Raw genomic sequence first — 26,227 nt, forward strand, 5'->3', positions numbered from 1 at the left:
AGGATTTGTTCTGATCTCTTTTTGGTCTTCAGAATTTTCCACATTTTTTTGCCTTCTCCTCTGCTATGTTTGTAAAACGTGCTTTTAATGTTTATCCAACACCTTAAGAGATTTGTTCTTGCCCACTTTCTATTCATTTCCTAGACAATATAAATATTTTTCACTGGTTTTTGAACTTTATATAAAGCTCAACATTGTGATTGTAAGAATTCTGTTGCTGGTGGAGGTGTAGTTCATCCAGTTTCGTGGCTGTATAATAGTCCAATGTACAATTATATAAAAACATTTATTTTTTATATTGCACATGAATATTTTGATGTGGAGAGTTGTAGACTATTTCAAAAAAAAGGTTGCTATGAAAAATTTTTTACACATATATCCTCCAGCATATGTGCATGCATTTCCTAAGTGGATATTCATAGGAGTTGAATTTTTAGATGTGTGTACATCTTCTGTGTTGGCAGATTGCTTACTGACGTGGATGTACCAATTTCTATTCCCACCAGCAGTGAATGAGAGTTTCTGTTGCTCCACATTTTCACCAGCATTTGATTGTGTCACAGATTTTTTAACGTTGCTAATTTGGGGGGTGTGTAACAATATCTCGTTATCACTCTAACTGGCGTTCCCTGATTGGTAATGTGGTTGAGTATCTTTTCTTCCATTGTCTCCTCTGCTTTTTTTTCTTCTGTTAATTGCATGTTTCAGTATCTTGCCCATTTTTCTATTGGATTATCTGAGGTTTTTTTTTTCAACACAGGTTTTCTTTATCTCTTAAAACTCACTAGGAAGGACACAAACTAGGCTGGGTTGGAAAGTTTTCTTTTCCTCTAGATATGTATTAGCTGACACTTCTAGGAAATATGCACAAAGGGAAAAATAAGGAGCTATCTGAGGAGCACAAACAGGAAAATTCTCAAGGAAAAAGAAAATATTAAAATTACGATGTAAAGAAGATAGATGAAGAAGTGTTATCACATATCTGGCAGCTCACATGGAAAGAAAAAAATAAAAGAAGAGGAGAGGAAATCATGATTAAGACTCCCCTAGAATTAAAAAAGGAAAAAGATGATGTAAGCCTACAGAATGAAAGTTTTCCTCACAAAACAAATAGGATAGAAAGGGGAAAAAAAATACAGTTTTTTAAGATCAGAAGCAAAGAGACAGCAAAAGAAATCAAAAGAAACAAATTATCTATAAAGGAACACAAATTGACTCTGGATACAAGATGACAATGGGGCGATATTCTCAAAGTGCTGAAGGAAAAAATATTTGAACCTAAAATTCTAACGTCCATTTAAACTTTCTTTAGATGCAAAAACAAGATAAAGTGGGTCTTCAGACACACTAGACCCAATTTAAAAATGGTTTTCAAGAAAAAAGTCAAAAGAATCCAGGAGGAAATACTATGGAATCTCTTATCATGGTGATATAGTTATTCATATTAAGTAAATTTAAGAGGCATTCATCAATAAGGAGAACAAAAATATAGATCTTTAAAGCATAGATGCATATCTCTGACTATATGTTAAATACATTAGACTGGCTGCCCATGGTGGAGGGAGGGGTCGGTGTAAGAATGGGAATGCAGAATGAAGAGGAAAAAAATACACAAAAATAAATAAAACAAGAACCAAGTTGCGTACACTGTTGAGGCTGATGTGCCATGATTTGTGTACCTGCAGTCCCCCCCCCACCAAAAAACTGAAGCAAAAATGTTACAATAGAACCACAAACAGCAAACAAGGAGACTTTGAATTACACAGTTATCGTTAGAGAATTTGCCACATTATTTTCAGAAACAGATGAAGCTGAACCCAAAATAGGGAAAGACAGAAAAGACTTAACTAAATCAAGAATTATGAGTTAATAGATATAAACATGCATATAAACAATGCATGTTTTCCAAGCATTCAAAACCACCACAAAAATTTTGACTATATTGAAATTAACATTTCAGTTCAATAAAGAACGCCATATACAAAGTTAACCGTTCCAGACAGGAAATGGCATTTCGAATGTCTATGCCCAACAATTAATTAATATCAGGAACATAAAAGGTTCTGCTGATAATATACAACAAACCGAAAATCTAACAGAAAAATGAGCAAAGGCCATAAATAGCCAACAAACAATAAAAGGAAATTCAAATGACTTAAAAATAGGAAAAGATGTACTCGGCCTCACAGATAATTAGAGAATAATTGAAACAATGGCATAGCACTTTCACCCTTAAGTTTGGCGAGAATATTATTAAGTAATTCCAAAGATTATCAGATGTGGGAAAGCAGAATCCTTCATGCTCTGTTGAGAGGAGGCCAAACTGGTGAGCCATCTGAAGAGCACTGTGAAGCATTTCAGGGAATTATGTAGGCATGTACACAATGAGTCAATAAGCCCCCCCTGAGTATATGAGTCAGAGAAACTATAAACAGATTCATTAGGGTACAGGTATGAGGCTGTTCCTCTCTGCACTGTTTGAGGTAAACGGGAGCTGAAGCAACTAAGGTGAACTTCACTTGGGAAACGGGAAAGTCAAAGATGATAGATGTATAAAGTAGAAAATCATACAGGAGTCAAAAGCAATGTAATACACACACACACGCGCACACACACAGACAGACACCATTAGGGATATAATTCAAAATGCAGAACCGTAGCCTGCTCTCACCTGCTTCTGGTCTATCTCTCTCAATCCCCTCCTCTCAAAACTACTAGATCGGTTGGTCTAGAATTTCAGTTCTTGATTAATATGGGTTTTTTTTTTCTTTTTTTTAGAGTGGGGTTAATCACGAAAAAATTGTTCATCTTTTTTACTTACCTTTATTTTCCATATTTCCTTTGGATCTTGTGGCAAAAAGAGGTTGTGTAGATCAAAGTTACAAATGATGAGATTCTGGACTAAGAAAGTGGTATTGTAAGGACTAAAACCCCTCTCTGGCTGGTCATGGAATTTCAGGGTCGCTGGAGTATCAGAAATGAAACATTTCAAAGGATTATCAGTTCAGCATTATTTGACGCCTGTTCTGCCCAAACTAGCACATCATGAGGAGCAGCACAGATTGCTACCCTACACAGAAAATGAACAGAGCCATTCTCATGACCACCCCCATTCTTAGGTAAAACTAATCTTGCCCCACCCAGTATTGCCATAAAATACCAGGACCAGCTGCTTCTCATAACCAATGCTTCTTAGCGTAGAACTTTTTAATGTGTGTCATTATGTAGTAGTAATCCTTTCAGAGCAGAAGATGAAGACTGTGAATGCAAGAGTCTGAGCATCTGCGTTAGTTTTGCCACGGTGAATCCAGCACCGAAGTCAGTAGTGCAGCTTTAACTAAACCAAAAATATTAACCAATTCAGTTGTTGCTGCTTTTAAAATTAGTTATTTGGTCACTTGTATACTCTTCACGTGGGAATAGATATTTTTGCCACACCCACCTGATTTAGCCACCTTTATCTCTTTTATTCTAGTACACATTATTAATCCCATCAACCAATCATCAACTGGAGGAGATAGAAATGGATAAGGCAAGTAAATATTGTTTTGATAGAGAAAGAAACATTTAATCTTGGTATTTACCAATTTAGGCATGGTAAATTTTAGCACGGTAAAAATAATTAAAAAATAAATTAGTGTACTATATGAGCATGCTAAGTGACAATTGTATGTGAACAGTTTTGCAGGCTGAGCTCTTTTATGGATCGCTATGTGGTTAAACCAGAAGCATCTTTGTACGTCAAGAGGGCTCCCCATCTTATCCCTGTTAATTCAAGAGTTCTGTCTTTGAGACTAGCATTCACACATTTTTTTAAAGGAAATTTACATATTCTGAAGCTGTAACACCTCCCAGCTTTTGTCCCACAACCACACACAGGCAATACTCTCAAAAACACCAAAATTCTGTTCCTTTGTGGAACATGTTGGACTATATCCCTTGTCCAGTGTCACATTTCCCTTGTAATAGATTTAAAGCACAAACCCAGCTCATTCCAGGCAGTTCCCGGTATCATCACTGTCTAGGCATACAAGATTTGTGTCTGATCTCCCAGTTTTCTGGACGTGCAGTAACTTCCCTCCTTTCCCAAAACTGTTCTGGAAGAAACTTCCCTAAGTGAAGTAAATCACTTTCTTCTCAGTCTAAACTTCACGCTCATCAAGTCTTAGAAGCCATCAGAAAACGTCACTGGAAATGTCCCAGTTGAAAACAATCACATTTTCTGACCCTGACTTCTCAGTATCTGGGTTGCCTTATCATCACTTCTCACATTCTAGGAATCCACAAATCACAATGAATCTGCTGCCTGCCTGGCTGACTCTTTACCAGCACATAGGTCACCAGCTTGGTCTCAGCAATGGTTACCACGTGTCAGTGGTGGTATAATGGCTCCCCTCAGCATCCACCAATTTGCCTATATCTCTCAAACAGTTGGAGTTTCCTTTTTTAATTAAAATGCCATAAATTCTCTCTATTCAACATTTTATGTCCAACCCTATTACACACACACAGACACATAATTTAGAGAAATATGTGTGTACATACAAGTAAGTACGTAATCATGAGTGCATTTACATATTTATAGTCAAAAAAATCCTAAATCATTTAATTCAACTCTACTTATATTGTGTGTATATAACTTCCTCTATCACGTTTCAGGCAAGAGATCATTAAATCTCTTCTTAAATATCCTCAAAGATATAGAATTGGTTATCATTCAAAATTCTGACAACTGCAACCCTATAGAGTTAATTCCCATAATAAATTACTCTTTCTCTATATAACATGTACCCATTGGTTCTAGTTTTCCCTTCCGGAACCACACAATGTATTTAATCCACCATATGATTAATGACATGCAGTTTTTCATGGCTACTTTTTATGCGCATTTTTGTTTCCAAGACAAACTAAGGACAAATTAAAAGAAAACATATTTGAACAAAAACTGGCTGGCCACCAAGCCAAGGTTCCTTGCTTTATGATTATTTGACTAATAATGATATGGGAATAAATTTGTGAAAAACTTATGATGGCACCAGTGGAACTATTTCTAGTACCAAAACAGCAGGAAGCCATTGAAAAGTAGGATAAACATTCTAGCAGCTTCCTGAAAAATGTCTGAAAAAATGAAATCTAATAAGACAAATCCTTAAAAAGAAGAAAAACTTGAAAATAAAAGTTACTAACAGTAGGAAGCAACATGTAAAGACAGATGTGACTTCAGTTTTGCTTCAAAAGAGCATTTAAAAGTTACATAACTCCTTAGCTAACAAGCGTTCCAAGAAAGCTGGATTGAAAGCCGTGACAGAGGTTCTCACAAAATAAATTGTTAAATTATTCTTTTTCCCAAGAGAATGAGTAGTAGAAAGAAGAATATCATGTTTCCTTATATCACCTGGGGATACATATCTTAGTGACATTTTTAAAAAAGTTTTTGGTATAACATTTAAAAGAGGAACATTGTATCAAGGGTAGCAGCAGCGAACAGGGAGGTGAATTATAACTGCGACTCCATGACTTTTTCCCACTGGGGCTACTTTTACCTCAACTCTTAGTTATTCAAATAGACCTAATTGTGCTCTCAACTTTGAATTTTAGTGTACTAAAAAATGAACGAATAAAAGATGATTGGTGATGTCTTATGAAAAGAACAAAACTTAAAGGCTCAGAATAAAAATATATTTGGTCTGGCAACAACAGAGTTGATAGAAAAAACCCCAAAGTATTATATAAATATTATTCCAACATCTCAGTGCTTAGTTCTGTGGATGGATTGTTTTATTTTCTCTTTTCCTTCAATTCTTTACGGTTCCCTCCACCATCATCCTGGGCCAGGAAAGCTGATTTTGTCCCATAGAATAACCAAATCTACTCTGTCTATCAAGAGTCCCAGACATATATCCAACAATTCCAAGAACAATACTGTTTACCAATATTCAGATCTTTTAACTCATTTTAACTAATATTATTTGAGCAGCTATGTGCCAGACAATTTAATTGTTGCTGGAGATATGAAAATCAATAAATATGACCACTACCCAACAACAGGCAAATATTTATTCAAACAATTATCAAGACATTTAAAATTCATCAGACAATTTTACAATATTCTGCCTCATTTTAGTTCTGCAAACATACTGTGTGTGTGTGTATGTATGCATGTGGGTACATGATCTCAAGACATATATGATCCTCAGCTCCACCATTTATGACTTGCGACTTGTTGTTATGTCTCCTTGAAACGCATTTCATTCTCTCTAAAACAGAATAGTCATGATTCCCCGTGAGTTGTTGGGGAAGCACATGAGATAATCAATATACACATTGCCTAGGCCATAAGAAATACTCAATAAACATTAGTTATTATATTTTGACTATTATTAAATAGAGTTATTTAAATGAATAAAATGTTCTGGAATCATATAATTTTAGAGTTCACATATTTCAACAGTTTCTTCATAGTGTTCAGATAAACTGGTTACTCTAGGCAACGAATCATTGACAACTCCAAAAACATAACCCAGGATTCTTTATCTCAAGATCTTTTTATTTATATTTTTATTTAGTCCTTTTACTTAAACCTTACCTCCTTACCTCTTCCTTCTCTAGGGTACTTGTATATTTTAAAGTAGATTATCTACAACTTAGGCTACATAGATAAATTGTTCAAGATTTTATAAACATTTTTAGCAGAAGCAGGACAAGAATTCAGATCCTGACTCCTCATTAACTGCTTTTTTGTAGATACTACAGGCTCTAAGTAACTACCTACCTACCGAAGTAAGTACATATATATATACACACTACCATAGCAATGAGAACTGTGTTGCGGTGTGAATAGAATTTATGTTAAGATTTCTAAAAACATACACACTTTTGTTTTCCAGTTATTGTGGCAAAGACAAGGACATAAAACGTCATTGCCTATTAGTGACTTTTACTTAATACATGAAGGAAATGTCTCTTCTCCAGGGTGAGTATTTCACTATCATTACCAATATGGGTAAAATTATCACACTTTCCCTTAGGTGTGACCATTCCGAGGTAATATTCTAACGGCGCCATATATTCTTGTAAGATATACACTTTCAGGAAAAAAGTACTGTGGCAACCTGGAGAAAGATTGCCTGGGAACGTTAGGTCAAGAGAAGATCGTGACGCTCGAGCAGCAAGAAGCCAGCACTGGCGGGGCCTTCCTGAAACCCTCAGTCGCCTTCACCACACACGTGAAATGGGTTTTTGCTCTTAAGCAAGCCCCCTACTTCCCCCTCCTCTCGATCACATCGCCAGAGCTTTGCTTCAGACGCTCGTCACATCCTGGTTAGCGTATTACAGGCATCAACCTACTTCGGTCTCTCCACCCGGCAGGCCAGCCTTCATCATTTTGTCTCCGCAACACGATGTTTAAAACCCCCAAATCAAGTCACTCTGCTCCCCACTGGCCTCTCCTTTATTCTCCAGCCGCTCAGCTCTGCTTTCTCAAACAAATATCTATTCTTTTACTTTGTGTGTGTTTTAAAGATCACTGTCTATGATCTTCTCAAGAAGAAAAAAATATCATCCTCTTTCCCTACTCCTTTAATCCAGTTGCATTGTACCTGTCTTCTCCACCAAAGTTCCTCGAGGACTGTAGGTCAACCTTGTATCCTCCTCTACATCCCAAACTCTGGCATAGTACCTGACACGCAATGTGCACTCAGGGAATGCTTGTTGAATGAATGATCGAATTGAATAATATGCTATATTTTGTATACTACAGAATAAAACTGTTATAACGTGCGCTAAGCATATGAGTATTAAATATGAGGTTTTTTCTGGATGAGTTGGTGTATTATCTTCTCTCTTCAAACTGTGATATGACTGTGGAACTATGTGCATAATGACTCAGAAATAATGGAAAGTAGCAAGAGAGGACAATTGCTCCTGCCTTGGGTTAGACTGAAGCATAGATGACTGTCTAGATTCTTTTATCTAAGGATCATTTGAAAGGAAAGTAATATGTAATTTTTAAATTAATTCTATATTTTTTTAATATTCAGAGGAGAAACTAGCCTCTTAAAAAATAAAAAGCATTACCTATCAGAAACCAAACAATAACAACAAAAAATGGGAAATATAAAACTTCAGTAAAGCATGGCTTTCACCCCTGAATGCTACTTAATAAATGCTGCCTAAGATCTTAGTTATCAATTATCTTTGCTTCAGTCTCCATTGGTTCATTCCTTTATTCAATAAACATCTATTAAAAGATAAGAGTGGAAATTTGGTAAGAGCTTAAGTTCAAGCTTGTAGTTTGCATCTCACTTCCCACCCTCTCACTTAAGGCGAGACTCAAGGTGTCATAATTCCAACACATGAAGTATTTCTCAAAAAGAGTGGGTCAGGGGCAGGAGGGAGAGAGGAGCTAGTCACTTGACCTAAGATCTTAGAGTAAGGATGTCAGTAACAGAAAAAAACAGACCAGGAAGGGAAGATGGCAGAATGCTAGAAATAACTAACCCACTTCATAAATACTTGCAAAATGTATGAATTAACTCTGAACTTGAAGCTTCCACACACATAACCTCAGGGGGGGAAAAAGTCATGAGAATGGTACCAAGGAAAATACGACATTTTTCACTATCATAGGCAAGAACTGACTTCTCAGCCACTAGAACTGTCCAAAGAATAGAGAAGATCCTGGATGAAAAATGTGAGAGAGGACTCCACTTAGAAAACCCAAGTCAGCCCACCAAAGACCCTATCCTCTTCAAAGATAAATCTGCACATTTCAACTTTTCATTCATGCAACATTTTTAAAAATAATTTTATTATGTACCAATCACTATATTCACCAGAAGGGATACAAATATTCACAACAGACATAACTTTTGCCCTCATGATGCTTACAGTAGAGTAATGGAAAAATATAAATTCATCAGTTAGCCAAAAACAAATATAAGATTACATTCTATTGTTGTTAATTGAACACATATTTAGTGAAGATACAATCAGCAGTTTGATGGATCAAACATAGAAAGTGGACTGAGTTAAATAGAGAAAACTTTTCATTTATTTAAAAGGATTAGTTAAATGTCTACTATATGTCAGGCACATCAATGGATCTGGTGGAAAGAGAAAAAGAGTATGTGTAAAACATAGTCCCTAGTCCTTCAAGAAGCATATGGCTTAATGGGGGAAACAAGTATGTAATCAAATAGATACCAACACACACATATACAATATGATGTAGCAGTAGAAATACATAATAATCATTTGTACATATATCTATTATATGCACATATAATCAGAACACAGAGAAGGAAATGATTATTACTTTAAGATACTATTATTTTGACATGTTTAAATTCACTATGAGAGAAAGCTGATACTAGCTCCGACCCTGCCAAACCTTCTGGGCTGCGTGCATTTCTTATTCTTACCTTCGTCCCTCACTGTAACCTCAGTCCTTCCCACTAATCCAGTTTTGACAAAAGTATATAATCTCACCTCAAACCAGATAATTCTCCATCTGAGACCAAACCCTAATCCTTAGCCCTGCCAAAAAATTAATCCGATTTAACCTCCACTAATTTGGCCATCCCTTTTACATCAGTCCCACCAGTACCCAGTGCTACCACTTCTGTATACTAAACCAAAGTCCTATAAACCTGTCCTCTCCTGCTGTAGTTAGCTTTTGGAAATGTACGTTGAGTCCATTCATTACACAAATACTCATGGAGTACCTACAATCAATTGAGCTTGGAAAGTAGTACAAAGGTGAGCGAAATAAAACTCCTATCCTCAATAATTTTCCATTCTAGTGAAACAGACTCTCAAAAAGGGTTAATTTCAGTAGCGCGTTAAAAGCATATAACATTGATAAGATACAAGGACAGAAAGGAGTACCTAACTCAAATTAGGAGAGATGAGGAGACAGGAAGACCTTCATCAATGGGGTGACCATGAGTCCCATATTCCCCTGAGCAGTGCTGGTTTACACTTGTCTTGACATAGCTTTTTAATAGTGTCTCATTTCACTTTAAAACGTTTCCTGCCTCAGATGAAAATCAATATTCATAAAGTGGTTATACCTTAGTTAATGTTATAAAGAAAAATGGGGTGAAACCAAGTGAAGTCAGAGAAGGATTCCAAAGATGTGTAAATGTGTACCATGTGTAAATCATGGAGGTAGGGAAGTGTGAAACGAGTAGTTGCAAGAAAATCAATGTGACTAGAATGTGGCATTCAAAGATTGGCAGCGTGTGAAGCCAGCAGGTAAAAAGGAACTACCTAAAAGGGAACTGAGCCTGATCCTTCAAGTAATGGGGAGGCTTGAAGGGTTTCAAATAGACAAATGATGAGGTGAGATGCGACACCATTTGCACTTCGAAAACTCAGTCTGTTGGACAAACAGAGGAGGATTGAAGTGGTGATTTTGAAGCAACATGATGCAGAATAACCATTAACATATAGGTTTTGGAATCAGATCAATCCAGGTTTAAATTACCCTCTGATTTAAATCCTGATATTGCCACTTAGTAGCTTTGTTAACAAGCACAGACTCCAGCATCAGACAGTCGGGTCTGAAATTTAGTTCAGATACTTAGCAACTCTATGACCTTTAGGAAGCTACTTAACCTTACTGTGCCTCAGTTTCATTACCTACATAATAAGGAAAATAATGCTTCTTACCTCACAGTATTTTAATTAAGGTTAAATATGTTAATACAGATACTTTCCTTAGAACAGCGCCTGAAACAGGGTAACCAACTTCTGTTCACATATATTTTGCTCAAGACTTATTCACAATGAAATACATATTTGTTGAAAAATTTTATGACTATTGTAAGTTAAAAGTTTGATGACATAATATTTATAGAGGATCTAAGACATAGCTTAGTAGCAAAAAGAAAAGAAAAATTAGTTACTGTTCCAATGCCCAAGAGGAGCTCTGCTCTACCTACAACAAAAGGATGGATGGCAAAGATACTCTTTTAGATGTCAGAAGCATTTTTCCATTTTGTTAGCATGATCCCCTCAAAGAAAAACGTCTTGAAGAATTACAAGAAGAGATCTTCACTGAAATGATGTCTTCAGAATTACATAGAGCAAATTATCTCCAGCCTGTTAGTTAATAGCAACAACAAGATGTTAGAATGTACTTACCACATATGTGTCATGAGTGGCACATTATGACTTTTCCAAATTTGTTTCAAATTTTGCAAATTTTTAAGTACTGGGTTATTTTTGATCTCAGAGCAATTAAATTACAGAAATATACATCCTTATATTTAAAGTAGCTGCTTGAGAAATTATAAATTTAAATGCAAATGAACATATACATTGGATACTGTTGGTGCCCCACACCACACACTGTAGGACCAGCTCTACCTTCAGCTATAGCTGTGATGGACAGTTCTTGCACATACTGTAGGCTCCCCTCCTCAAGCTCCCAAAGTGTCCTACTCTAAAGGCACAGTCCATAAGTGCGGTAAATATACATCTCCAGGAGCAACCTTCAGTCAGTGAAAGATGGGTGTCAGTAGGGGGATGTCCCAGCCTCATATTCATTGGAGGGACTGTTCTGAGATTCATTCTACATAGTTCCCCAAAGGGTCCCCAGTAAGACTGAGCCCAGTTGCCTAGAGTTATAACCAGTTCAAGAACCCACTTTTGATTGGGTTTCCCTCCATCCCCGTCTCACTCCCCCCACTGTTTCACTCCAGCATTCTGAGATCACCACCCAAATAAATACTCTGTGCCTAAATCAAAATCTAAGAATCTTCTTTTGGGAGAACTCAATCTATGACAAGGATCCTATTACTTTAAATGTTCAATCTGATCATCTTTGTAATTCTTGATAAGTTGAGGGGATAATCACATCAGTTGGTCTCCATGTTAATAATTCTAAACTGTTTTCAATGTTATGGCTTCCTTCTGTTATCCCCTGAATCATACTGCTAATATGAAGATAATTGCCTGTATCTTACTATTTCTATCACCATACCTGACTCATCATTATTAGAAAGAGAAGAATCTTTTGTAACATCTATTTAAATGTTCTATTGTAGAAAAGGGGTTACTATTAATGACACTGGAATAATTTTCAAATTTCAAAGGAAATGTATCTCAACAACAAAAAAATACTTCATGTTGGAAATATGAACTCTTCACTTTGCACGGCCCTTACTCCATATCCATACAGTTCACACAATATTTTGCTCAAGATTTATTCAGCAAAATAGATATTTCTTGAAAAATATTGTTCACTTTCTTTCCCTGCCAGATTGTCTGTTGACATGCCAGTGAATTGTTTATAAAATGAATGCTGTATCTTCCTTTCAGCTGACAGGTCTCTGTGGTTTGCTGTTTATTAGTTTTGTTTGTTGTGATTTAAAATGCACGAGCTATTTTTCCCCAGTGTTGTGGTCATTTTTTTTCCTTAGTGAACTAGAAGAAGATAAACAGAATGTTCTTATTTACAAGTAACTACTATGTCCTTCAAACCCACTTTGAATTTCCATTAATCCCTCCCTCCATGCCTCAAATCTTAAAAATATAAAAGAATCTAATGCACAACTTGAGAAGTTTTTATAAGCTCTTTGTGTTGGAGTTGTAAAATATAGAAATTTATTTCTAGGGTCAGAAAAGTCATGTCATTGAAATCTCTTGAAACTGTTGGCATTGAAATCCCGAGAGCAAGACTAATGATATATTCAAAGCAATTATTTTTGGAAAAAAACAAATTTTTGTCATTTATCTCTCCATCCGTCCATCTAACCATTCATCAAACTTGTAATAAATATCGAATAGGCCGGGCTTTGTGCTCAATGCCAGAAATAGCAGAAATGAATAGCTCAGTCCCTGACTTGAATAAGCTCAATCTAGTTGAATAAACAAACATGTAAAAGATGATTGAATTTTAATGTGAGAAGTGCTATAATAGAGGTATTTTCTAGAAGCTGAGGGCATGTGGGAGCATAGAGAAGAATCTAATTCTCTCAGGGAAGCCTCATTGAAGATGTTATGCTTGAGATGAGTCTTGAAGGATGAGGTAGGCATACAAGAGTAGGTGGGCATTTCAGGCACGTGCAAAGAACAATGTAAAACATACAGTTTTTATTTTTATGTTGTGTTGTTTTGTTCACATTTTGTTGGAGAATACAAATCTTTGTCCTAGTACAAAAAAAAGAGTAGGAAAGAATCCATGCTGGCACAGAAGGCAGAGGTCTGCCTTAAAGGAATTTGGATTTCACATCATAAGTAATTGGAGTCCTTAAATAAATTTGAGCACTTTAGCAATATTTGTGTTTAAAGACCTGTGTTAGAAAAAAATAATCTGAAGTCACTGTGGAGAATGAATGATAGGAAGTAGCGTTGGAAGGGAGAGGAGATGTGAGAATAGTTTGGCTTCTGATCATCTTCCCATTATCATTGGCATAAATGTCACCATGTGAGAGGGCTTCCTTGACTACTATCTGAAGTAAGTCCCTGGCACAGTGACTAGCTCATAATAGGTTCTCTGTAATGATTTTAAGAATATATAAATAGGTAAAAAGAAACACAATAAAGGATGCAAAAAGTAATAAAGACTTGAAAAGTGGAGGTCAGAATGGAATGGAATAAGAAGACATTTAAAAAATATCTTCAATACAAAATAATATGGTTTGGTCATAAATCTGAAGAAAGTAAGTTGTGATCATTTTTGAATTTTTTTTAAAAAAGTAAAAGTTGAAGTCAAAAAAAAAAAGAAAATTGAGACATTGACAAGACCCTGAATTTACTAGTTGAGAAACTGGTTTGATGATATTGCTAATAACATGTCAGAAGTAGCAGATTCAGAGATTGTTGTTGGATGCAGTGGACATGTTGTACGGAGTAAACGGGGAACGTTTTTGAATAGAGAATGCTATAAATAAGCCTTCTCTTGGTTTGTAACCTGGTGAGTTTTAGATACCTCCCAGGACATTCAGGCAGACATCTCCAGTAAAATAGCTGTAAAAAAGCTGGTAATAGACAGGTAGGTAGGTAGGTAGATAGAAAGATAGACGATAGATGATAGGAGACAGAGAATTACAGTTTAGAAAATAGACTGGGCAGGATTCACAGGCGTGATAAATGTTAGTGTTTTGTGATGATAGCTGAATGATTGTTGTGGATAAGTTTTCCTCAAAAAAGGATATACAGTAAGAAGATAATCAAAGGTATAAGAAGATCTAGCAATACAGACAATAAAAAAGTAGGAAAAGAACCAAAATTGAGAGTTCAAAAAGAAGTTCTAAACAAAATGTTGTCAAATGTGACAAATGCTAAAGAGATCGTGTAAGGTATGAATAATGGAAGATTTCCAGTTTGTAAATTCATATATTTTCTGTAGCAATAGATAAATTATGTAACAATATTCATGCTTTCCAGATGAAATTTAAAAATTCTAAAATTCAGTAGCATGAAAGACAAAATGTTTTCAGTGCTACCATAGACATGGTAATATGTTGTAGTAAGTCACAGCTCCCATAAGCTAAGATAATAACCTAGCATGTTTTGAATAGCAAAAATGAAATTCCAAGGGTGAACTGGCCACTGTTTGTATACTTACACATCCTTTTTTTCCTAATGTATTTCTAAACAGAATACATCTAGTTTGTATTGCTGATCTTTTTATTTAGTGTACGAAGTCTCAGAATTATTCCCAAGCACATAGTGATAAATGACTTAGAACTTCAAAGTGAAGCAATATTCTTCTACCCTCAAAGCTAATAATCATCCAGCATCCCATTAACTAGAATTAATTTTTGTCTGACCAAGGGAGCAGAGATATAGTGAATAACATGGCCCTTTGCCTAGGATATATGTATTTATTATTATATATAAAATATAATACTTATTAGACTATATTTATATATATTAGAATTATTTTATTATATATACTAAAATAATTATGTAAGTTGTAAGCTACTTTCGTATTTCAGATATATATTATATTCAAGTGTTTCCTTTAAAAAATTATATAAATAAGAAATATATTTGTTTACCCATTGAAAAGAAACACAGAACCTAATTGAAATAATTTCTGTTAATGAAATATTTTAATATACATAAGCATTATAAAATTGGAACTATTTCCTCAAAGGAAGATCTTATACCATTATAAAAATAATACATAAGTATTACACACAATAACTATTTTTAATTATCTTTAGAGAAAAACAATTTTTTACCATTATATCTTTGTGTTCTCATTGCTTATGACATCATAGGTTTCAATCAATATTTGATAATGATAATGATCGTACCAATGGTATAAACCAAATAACCCATATTACTTTGATCACACAGTTATTTCTCTGTCATTATCTTGCTATTATAGTAATTACTATTCATTGAGCACTTAACACGGGATATACTCTGTTCTAAATGTCAATCCTGTGTTATCTCAACTAATAGTTTCAACCATTGTACTCTTGAGGTAACTGTGGTTAAATATTCAGTTAAAGGGGGTACAGCTAGCAAGTGGTACAGCTGGTTTTAAACTGAAGTCTTTTTAAACTTGTGGTCTTAATCACTATGCTAAAATGAGCTAATTCAGAATATACTTAACCAATCCATCTATTTGTTAAAAAAAAGTCATACTTTCACATCCAATCTAAGATGGAAGGCTGGAAACATGTATTTGCCTTTTATCCACCCCTACAACTACTCTTGGAAGATTTTGAAATACAAAATAAATAATTTCCTACCAAAGAAAAGAATGAGAGGTGCATCAGAGAATACAAGAGATTAGAACAAACTTTTCAAAGATGAAGGTATATGTGAGCAGATTGACAGATGAAACAGGTGAAAAAACTACAGGCCATAATATACCATAAAAATACTGCTGAGTAGTTGTGAAAATATTCACTTGAAAGCAACCTGGGGAGGATTTGGGCTCAAAGTCAACTGATGCAACAAAGAACCAAAGTGAGAAATAACACTGAAAACAGGAAAATTCATTAAAAATATTATATAAAATAAATTTACCAGTCAGCAACCTAATTTCTCTTCCAGAGCCTCTGCATAGACAGCCAGGCTTTCCCCCAGGCATGACACTTGATAACATACTCTAAAAAAAATTGAAATCATCTGTTTAGAGAAAGTCGAAGTATGACTCTGAAGTGAGTACCCTCCAAAAATTCTTATTCTTACATTTTGGCCCACAGTTGATCAGATAGCTCTCTACCTGTGCTCCTCAAGGTCTATCAGTAAAATGCCCCATCTAGTCCCATACCTTGCCCCAAGTTGAAATTCTCAACCACCTAAAGAAACAGACCTATTTAAAAAGAGTCAAAGGAAACCCACTACATTCTCTCAATAACACTGTCCTCAATATGAACATATAACGAAGAATCACTATATATAATTCCAGAAACATAAAAGCTAAAATTCAAAATAAACATAGTAAAAGTGACCACCAGAGAAAACAGGTAATTCAGAACACAGAAACCAACTTTTAAAAATCTTTAATTATGTAATAGTGAGTTCAAGAATATATTACACCATAAAACAATATCAGAATACCATTGCTTAAAAATTAAACAAGAAAAACCTCTTAGAAAAAAAAATTAAATTTCTCCAAAAGAGAATGAAATTGAAAAGAAAACAAAATCTCCTAAAATATAGAAGAAAAAGACAAAAAGATGGGAAATATGAAAGAAAACATAAACAGTACGGAAGAGCATTCTACAAAATCCAACATGCGACAGTGGAAGGGAACAGAGAAAAATTAAGGGAGAGTGGACATGGTAGCCCCAGAATTCCAAATTTGACCCCGAAAATGGTAAATACGACAAGATATAATGAGATGTCACACCTGTGACTATGTTACGTTCCATGGCAAAAGGGATTTTACAGACGTAAGTAAGGTTGTCAATCAGGAGAGTTTAAGTTAATCTGGGTGGGCTTAATCTAACCATATGAGCCTTCTAAAAGCATAGGATTTTCTCTGGCTGGTAGCAGAAGAAAAAGTCGAGATTTGAAGCATAAAGGGAATTCAACATGTCATTGCTGGCTTTTAAGATGGAGTGGGGCCATGTGCCGAGGAATACGGGCTACTTTTAGGAGCTGAGAGTGGTCCCCGGATGAGAGTCAGCAAGGTAACAGGAGACTCAGTTCTACAGTCACACGACAATGAATTCTGCCGTCAACCAGAATGAGCAAGGAAACAGATTCTCCCCTCCAGCCTAAAAGGAACATAGCCCTACTAACGCCTTGATTTCAGCTGTGTGAGACCCTAATCCAAGAACCCAGCTGAACCCACCTGAACTTCTGACGTAAAGAACTGAGAAATTGTAAATAGGCATTAGTCTGTCGTAATTTGTTACATAGCAACAGAAAACTAATGAGGAGGGAATGATGATAATGATGAGTGCTGATGAGGACTATGAAAGGGAATCCCATAGATTTGAACCGGCCATGGTTTTTAGATTGAAATTGCCTTTCTGGTGTTCAACAAAAAAGAACTACAACTGGATAAAATAGTGCAAAACTTCAGAATGCCAATTACAAAGAGAAGATACTAAAGTCTTCCAGTGGGAGAAGTAAACGCTACTTAACAGAAATATTAAAAATGAACTGGTATCAGAGGCAGTCGACCAATGTCTCTGGTTTTTAATCTAGACATTCTACTTTGAATCCATGGCCACTTACTAGCTTGTGATCTTGAGAATGTCACTTGTCAGTCCCCAAGTTTGCTACCTGTAGAATGGGTATAATAATATTATCTCACAGGGCTGCTGTAAGGATTCAATGAATATATCCGTGTAGATATGATATATAGCTATAGACAGACATAGACACAGACAGAGCTAGGGTGCTAAGAATAGTTTCTGCACAAATAAAACACTTTTTCCATCTTTCCTGGATCATTTCCGTTGACTTACAAACATGTAAGCTCTCTAGTCCCAACGAAACAAATGAAAACAAAAACCTTTCGTGACTGCACATCTCTCTCCAACTATAGACCCATTTTCCAATCCCCTTTAGAGCAAAACTCCACAGAATTGACAATTTTTGTTGTCTCTGACTCCTTCATGCCCGTTCTGTCTCAACCGATCTAATTTTTGCCCCAATCTCAAATTTATACTCTCAAAATAATGTCTGAAAAATGACAGGTAAAATGAGAACGACTCTTTATAGTAAACAATCAATAGATATTTTATTAAGTTGGTAAAGCAGAAAATAGAGGCATGATCACATTTTCTAGTTAAGAATATCATAAACAGAACAACAATTGTAAAAGACTTCCTCTGGGCCGTGGGTCAGGGGGTAGGAGAGAAGAGGGTAGTGATTTTTACTTTGCATCACAAGCCCTTCTGATCTGCTTGATTGGTTACTACGTATATATATGATTTGAGAAAATAATTTAAATTTGTAACAGCATAAGTCACTCATTTTCTGCTATTTATTAGCTACAGAACTTTCCACACGGGAACCTATGAGCTATCTTTTAAAAAACAATCATTGGTCTTTTTCATTTCTAAAAGTATAGACTTCTGTTATACTTGAATACTTTTATTCAGGAAAACACTATTTCTGAATATTTGGGGATCTGATTTTTGCCATAGAGGCCCTACACAAAATGACAACCACGGCATTCTAAATGTAAGCAATTCTCAGTGACATAATCAGAACATTTCACTATCCTAATAATACAAAAACACATGATAACTTTGTAATAACAATAACAACCAATATTAGCCAATGAATGTCATATGGTAGGACCTGGATCAGAAAATGGCCTGAATGAGATATTGCACAGGCTCTCTGCTGGGGGTGGAGAGCAAGTGAGGCCCCACACCCCCAGATATATCAGCTGAAGCACAAGGAAGGATCGCTTAACTCACACACATGACCTAGGAACAGAGACAGTCCCTTTAGCCTGAATCAAATGCACGCTTGTGTGCTCACACACACACACACACACACCCCTCCTATAGACTTCTGACCTGGGAAGATCTCATGTCTTTTCAAGATGAATCATAATGAAAAAGGATCCAGCATAGGACCTATGTCAAAAACCACTAGTACATAGAAGGAAAGGAACAGAAATAAAAAAGCAAATGACAAAAGTTTTGCTATAGAGCAGGTGAAAATGGAGACAAAGGATTTTCCCAATCACTCAAAAAAAATAAATTTGTAAGTGTCTTTATTTAAAAAGAGCTCTAAGCAGAAGGGGCCCAGCAAGGAATATGATGACAAAAAAAATAGACGAAATATGAGCTGGAGGAAAGAGTGAGCCTGGACACTACAGTTAAAATTGAGCATGTATAGAATTTTTTTTTTCTACCCTCATCCTGGACATTGAGGACTCTACGGAGCAAGGCTCCTGCCCCATGGAACAGAGTCCACAAAATGGCTTTCACTCCCTCATTTTCCTTGCTGTAAAATATATAAGAAATAAAATCAGAGTTCTCCTTTTGTAATCATATCACAGAAGGGTTGAGCCAGCAATTTATGCAAACCTGTGTTTTTCTTGTCTGCAAAACTGCGCATGAGAACATTTCACCGTGTCTAGACAGCATTAGATGATATGACGATCAGCACCGGGTTATTTTAACCTTGACTCCAATTTGGGAGACAGGAATCCATGGGGAGGGAGATAAGTTTCCAATGCTCTTTCCAACCAATTATGTTACTTTTGAGTTGTGTGTGCTCTGAGAGCAAGCGGGACGATAAACAAATAAAAATGAAAATAAAAATAATTTTCAAAAAAGAAATAACTCACGATGTGACATAACTTTCACCTACTGGTTTTCTCTTGTCTGTCTGCTGGAGCGCTCACTTTGAGAAGGGGGGAGCCCCAAGTTGTCGTCCACACCAAGAGAAAAAGCAGAAGACCCTGCTTCTAGATTTTGTGGTCTAGAAAGAGAGAAGGAAATAAGCATTCATCCATTACTTTCACCCCGCTGCCTCAGCCTCCTCACTCGGACAGTGCTCAAGTGGATCCGTAATATTTTGAGATTTAAGTTTCTGGCGTACAGAATTTCTGAATCCTAAGGGAAATTGAAAATGGACGGCAGCAATTTCCTTCTGCTTTTTGCGCGGAAAAGGTGCTAAAACCAAAACATGAATATTGAAAAGGAAAGAACTCTTAAATGTAGACACATTAACCTAAATATGTAAAGGAAAAGACTCCTAAGTAAAACACTAGTTTTAAGCAACTTTAAAGGTAGAAATTATCTTCTCTCCATAGCAGTGTTTCTATATCCTCCCAAAATTCTAGAAAATATTCACATGGAAATGTGACTCGTCAATGGCTGATGTAATAGCGGTGGCCCTAACCCGGAATTCCACTACACTCATAATGCCCCATCATCATCTGTCCCTGTGCTGCTCCGGTCAGCAACAAATAGGAAAAAAGACATATAAAATTAAGTGCAAAGTATAGAAAATTGTTTAGATATTTAGTAATAGCAAAAACAACAAGATGTACATCAAGATACATGAATTCCACTGGAGATAAGCACATACTGACGCCAATAAAAACATTAGGCTTTTGGGGTCCGCCTGGTGGCACAAGCTGTTAAGTGCGCGCGCTCTGCTGCGGCGGCCTGGGGTTCGCAGGTTCGGATCCCCGGCGTGCACCGACGTATTGCTCGTTAAGCCATGCTGTGGCGGAGTCCCATATAAAGTGGAGGAAGATGGCCACGGTTGTTAGCTCAGGACCCATCTTCCTCAAGAAAAAAGGGGAGGATTGGCATCAGATGTTAGCTCAGGGTTAGTCCTCCTCACAAAAAAAAATAAAATAAAATACTAGGCTTTTTTTCTTTTATGTTCTTTCTTATTTGTGTTAAACAGTGAAATAATAATTATGGTACATTTTAATGAAGATGAGAAATAAATAAAAATATTTTCAAAATATAATACAGATAGTGATATCTTAAGGAAGTTTAAATTTTAAAGGATCAAGATGGATATGATAGATATTTGTCCAATGTCCAAATCATTATGTTACTTTTTCCAAATGAATACCCATTTTTTGGTCATCTCTACATAAGGAATAAAAATTAACTAAACGAGTAATCAGAGATATCATGGTATAGCGCAAAGAGCATGGCCTTTGGAGTGAGACAGTGTAAGTTTCCGCCCCTTACTTAGCCATGTAAACTTAGGCAAGGTATTTAACTCCTCTGAACCATAATTTCCTAGTATGTACCAGAGATTATGATCCCATTTTTTTAGGATCAAAGGAAAGATTCAGATTAGGAAAAAAGCTCCTAGCACAGAGCCTAGCACACAGTGAGTGACGGCTGCCTAGCTATTTATAAATGTGTATGTGTGCATATATGTAACAAGCAATAAAAAGATTCTCTCTACCTTCCTTTCTCTTTCTCCTCCTCACTTCATCTCTTCCTCACTTCCTTTTTTTCTGCAACAAGTGAAACTATCTGACGCATAAAGAGAAAGTATCGTGGGAAAGTACCTCCTTTTTCTCTTAAACTATACACGAGCTGTGGTTTGAAAAGCAACAGCCTCCCCAACTCTCTTTTTATCCTCTAGGAATGTAAACATATTTTTTGTTGCTAACATCTGGTCTTTCTCAATGTCTCACTAAGTCCTGTTGTGGAAAAAATAGGAGAAATTGAGCTTTGGCTCAGATGGGGTTAAGAAAGGGAAGTTAAAAGGATACCAGGATTCAAACCCCTGGAGTGTCACTCCCAAAACAGTTTCCAGAGTATAATCTTTGGAAAATTTCGCGGTGAAAGATTCTGGAGGAAGACTTTTTTAAGAGACACATTCAAATGCCTCGGACCCATAGGGGTGCCAGGGAACTGACGCAGCTGGTCATTTCATGAACCATTTAAGTGAGAACACTTGGTAGCTACATACAGATATTTCTGCCAACTCAATTCACCAACAGAAATATTTTCCTGACTTTATGCAGAAGCCTCTTCTGCCCATTAACCATAGGACGGATATGAGACTTCCCCTTCTATATCATTCAGCTGCTCAGTGCGACATCTCCCAGCAACACTCGAGACTTTTTAACACCAACAGAGATCACAAGACTGCCAACTGAATTCAGAGGAGAAACTCCTGAATCTGTATTTTGGGATAGGATTGGGGACACTAGGCTACTCTAGAGTGGACAACCATTTTTAATATATATTTTATATAATAGCTAACATCTATTTAGCACCATGTGCCAGGCACTGAGCTAAGTACTTTACAGGTACTGATTTTTCACAGTAACTCCATGGGGTAGGCACTATAATCTTCTCCATTTAACAGATGGCAAAATAGAAGCCTAAGAAGTTCAGTAAACTGCAAGAAGCTCTCATGTATCAGTAAGCAATAGAGTCAAAATTCTACTCCAGGTGTGTCCAACCCCAACATCCATTCTGTTAACCATTAGAAATGGATTAAGAGAGACCATTACTCCAGAAAGCCAAGAGTGAAGAAAGGATTGAGGTGGCGAGGTAGAGAGGTGGGGTAGTGATGCTTCCTTATCCTGAACTCAAACCAGTTATATAGTTGCTCATTGGGAAGCTAAATCTTTTATATTAAATGTATATGGTACAGATGAATGTAACCCCATCTTGTTGAAAGAGTACGACTGGACATATACACCTTTGACAGTAACTGGTGTGAGTGTACTTACTTCCGAAATGCATCCTTCTTTTTATTTAGTTGTTTGGTAGGCAGCTCCTGCCTCAGCTTCTATATTATCCAAATCACAGATACACATCGATGGGTCTCCATGAGGTTTCCATGCAGTGCCTCTAAATAGATTTGAGATGAGAAGAAAACAATCCACCACCCCAACACACGCACACACTTCTCTACCTTGGGGAGGGAGAAGAACACTGAGCATACCAATTCTGAAGAAATCTTCAATCTCATACTGCTTAGCCTCTCTGACTGTAATCACTTTATTGCTTTGGATGGGTGAGGGAATAAGTTTCGAGCACCAGATTCAGGCCATCTCCCTTGTAAGTCATGTCTCAGTTGTCTTTCCTACTTTGTGTGTGTGGGAGTAAATAGGATCTGTCTTCTTGGAGATTTGGCCAAACCTGAGATCACAAGAGTTCTATGTGAACATCAGTTGCTCCCCAAAAAAGAAAAGAAAACTTGAACTCTTTTATTCAACAATAAATCCATCTTCTTATCTCTACCATTTCATAAACTTCACTTTTTCCTTGCTGGTTATACAACAGTAGATCTGTGATGGGAGTAATGACTTCCATTGTAAACCTATGCAAATGAATTCCAAGTGTGCTGTCAGATGATGAAAGGAAAAATGATGACAATTTTATTCTACTTGTTCTAGAGTAAACAGTGGTAAACTAATTACACGATACACCTCAACTAAATATCTATGAATGGAGGAAAAGTCTCTGATTACTGGTTTTGTCTTTATTTCTATTTGATAAATTACATTTAATTATGGTGTAATTAGACAACACCTTTAGCATTAAAAATATAAGCCATGTAATAAGGTATAATTTCTGAGAACAGCATAAATTCTAATGACTGTAAATAAAGAGACCACATGATAACTCCGTGAATTCATCAGAACAGTTCGGTTTATATATTTTTTAAAAAGATTGTTTTGCATAATATGGAACTTTATTCAAAGTGTCAATTCTAGAATTCTTTATGAAAAAGCAATTGAAGAAATCAGTCTTACATGCAAATGCATTTTATAATAGATAGAATCTACCCACTAAATGAAGCCTTGGAAATTAAAAAAATTACCCACCAAATTCTCCTCTAATTGAAGCAACTAGTAATTAAATCAAGTGCTTAACTAGTTAATTACAATTAAACAGTAAATTTCAAAGCCTCTCGAAGTTGACATTGAGCCAGGAATTGCCTATGTCTCTTCAGTCCCCTCACAACCCCCCACTGCTTTCCTGCATTTCACGTCCAAGTCAGCAGGGTGAGATATCTGGAAACCACTTCCAGCAAGGTCCATTAGTCCAAGGATATTTCTATAAATCTTTTTGATCAAAATACAAGAAAATGACACTGACTGCTATTCATAACTCACTTTCATATTCTGTTATGTAAATATGTGCAGACTTGGCTGTTGGCAGTAACAATGGTGACTCCAAATCTTGCTACCTTACCAGATTAGAGGCAAAGGGGCAGAGGAGAGAAGGGCACCTTGGTACCTTTCATCCAACTGCTCATCTATACTTTTCCTACCTCTTATCTATTTGGAAGTGAAGAAAACATTTACTCAATGCCATGTAACATTTGGGGACCAAAGACAAAACTTCCAGAATACATCAGAAATTATATCTTCTTTTGCAAGTCTTGGCATGAAAGTTCTAACATTGCTCTCTTTGATCACTTTATAGTTATAAATTTCCTGTTGAATGCTAGCTCTAAAAAGCCTCTATACTATACTCTCTCCTTTCAATTTATTATTCTACAGTGATCAGAAAGTCTCTACTGAAAATGATATTTAAAATTCATGCCACTGCCATCTGGAATGCATGCCTCATTAACTGAAGATTCTGGATCATGGTCTCAATCTCCATTCCAACTCTTATGTTTGTCTTAGATGATTCCAAGGCAATGTCGCTGACCCAAATTACACAGCAGTCTTGCATCACCACCTTGCTGTCTCCAAGATCTCCACTTTACCTCATCTGTTGACTCCTCTGGGCGCCCTCTGGACACTGTCATCTACAAAACTTTCCCAGCTTTGCAATACTAAATTCAAATATCATCCTCCCTGAACACATCTGCCTATCCTTCTGTCTCGTTTCCTGAACCATTTCTGCTACATCTGTTCTCCTAACACACTGGGACTATTAATCCACCAACCCCTCTCTTTCTTCCTGTATATCAGTTCCCTGTTTCATAATATTGTTCCTGAATAAAGAAGGTAATGTGATATGGCAATAGTTCCTATTCAGACAAGACACTGAGGTAAGCATCTCCAGCTGTTGAGAGAAGTAACCAAGGAGAGAGAGAGAATGAGAAGAATAAAGACAAAAGGTGGATTTAACTGTCCTTTTCCCCCAACCAATTGGTATTGAACTCCTCTATCAACAAGCCATCTGAGAAAGATGAAGGCAAGACTCCTTGAGATGAAGAGAAACATTCACAAAAAGAATTCTGAACTTTGAATTCATGGGATATGTGTTCCCAAAGAGACTATTTTAAAGTACAAGATTCAGTTATCTTTAATCAGCAAATTTATTTTACTATCCTTAGTGGAAATGGGAGGTCCAGCTCAAGATGAGTTCAGGACTGAAAAATTCAGATACACTTTTTCACTTTGAAGTCATTGTGTGTAATTCCAGCCTACCAATTACAGTCTGTTGTCATTAGTTTAGTCATTCTTTTACTAATACTCTGACACAATTTCCCTGTTGTCCTTTAGTTACACCTCTCCCAACACCCGAATCCAGGACGCAGCCAACCATCTGTCTCTCCCGTGCAAGCTGTGGGGGCTGATGGGAAAGTTCACACATCTGAGATTAAAACCATTGCAAACTGATTGGGATTTCAGTCCTGCCCAGGAATCCTGCTAGGCTTCTCTTGTCGACGCTCTCTCACCTCCTGTCATTTCTCTCTCTCCCAAGAGGTTATCTCACTGCCTACATTTATCTATATATTTCACAGAGACTATAGAAGCCTTCAGAAGATAACCCAACTTTGCACCACCATACCCATAAGCCTACCTGAAATTGCTCTCTTCTTTTCCACTTTCTCTCCCATTACAATAGATGAGGTATCGTGGGAGGAGGTCATCAAGCGGATGTGAACAACTGGTTGACCTATCAGCTGGACCAGCAATCGGAGGCTCCTTACCCCCTCCTCTGCCCTTGGGATGTGTGTTCTGCCCACCGTTCCCACACTAGGAGTCATTTCAAGGACACAGCCTTGAGAGAGTAATATGTTGCTGAGACCATCTGGACAGCATACACGACTGAACCCTGTTAAGGCTTCTATATAAACTTTTAAGATTCTGGTGGGCAGTTGCAGGTATCTACTTGTCTTGGGGCCTCCCAAGACAAGCCTCATATGTAAGATTCCTTGCTTATTAAAACTGCCACCTACCAATCTGGAGTAGTCTGCCTCTTTCTTCAGGCTCTCCCTGCCCTCTGCATATGGGGGCCAGTTTTGAGTTTCATCTGGGGATCTCCTGAGGTTGTGAACCAACAGGTATCTCCATTCTCCAAGAAAAGAAATATTTCGATTTCAAAGAAAACTCCCGAATACTAACCTAGCTTCTCCTTCTCTTCGTAGG

General features: G+C 36.6%; 1 long non-coding RNA gene across 24 annotated transcripts in view; it reads right to left on the reverse strand.

The window, feature by feature from the left end:
* Nucleotides 1–26,227, reverse strand: part of LOC131403854 (uncharacterized) — a 132,414-nt gene that overhangs the window by 56,997 nt on the left and 49,190 nt on the right. For 8 of the 24 annotated variants that reach the window (XR_009219591.1, XR_009219585.1, XR_009219589.1 and 5 more), the window contains exons 8-9: nucleotides 16,000–16,081; nucleotides 10,943–11,106 (exon numbers count right to left, since the gene is read on the reverse strand). This is a non-coding gene — a long non-coding RNA (uncharacterized LOC131403854). Of the gene's footprint in view, nucleotides 1–2,821; nucleotides 2,965–3,442; nucleotides 3,509–10,942; nucleotides 11,107–15,999; nucleotides 16,082–19,814; nucleotides 19,876–20,809; nucleotides 21,575–22,985; nucleotides 23,031–26,227 lie in introns of those variants that run through there. The other 16 variants (XR_009219582.1, XR_009219586.1, XR_009219588.1 and 13 more) reach the window with 10 other exon arrangements.

This window comes from Diceros bicornis, unplaced genomic scaffold (genome assembly GCF_020826845.1).
Source record: "Diceros bicornis minor isolate mBicDic1 unplaced genomic scaffold, mDicBic1.mat.cur scaffold_93_ctg1, whole genome shotgun sequence".
Lineage (NCBI taxonomy): Eukaryota > Metazoa > Chordata > Mammalia > Perissodactyla > Rhinocerotidae > Diceros > Diceros bicornis.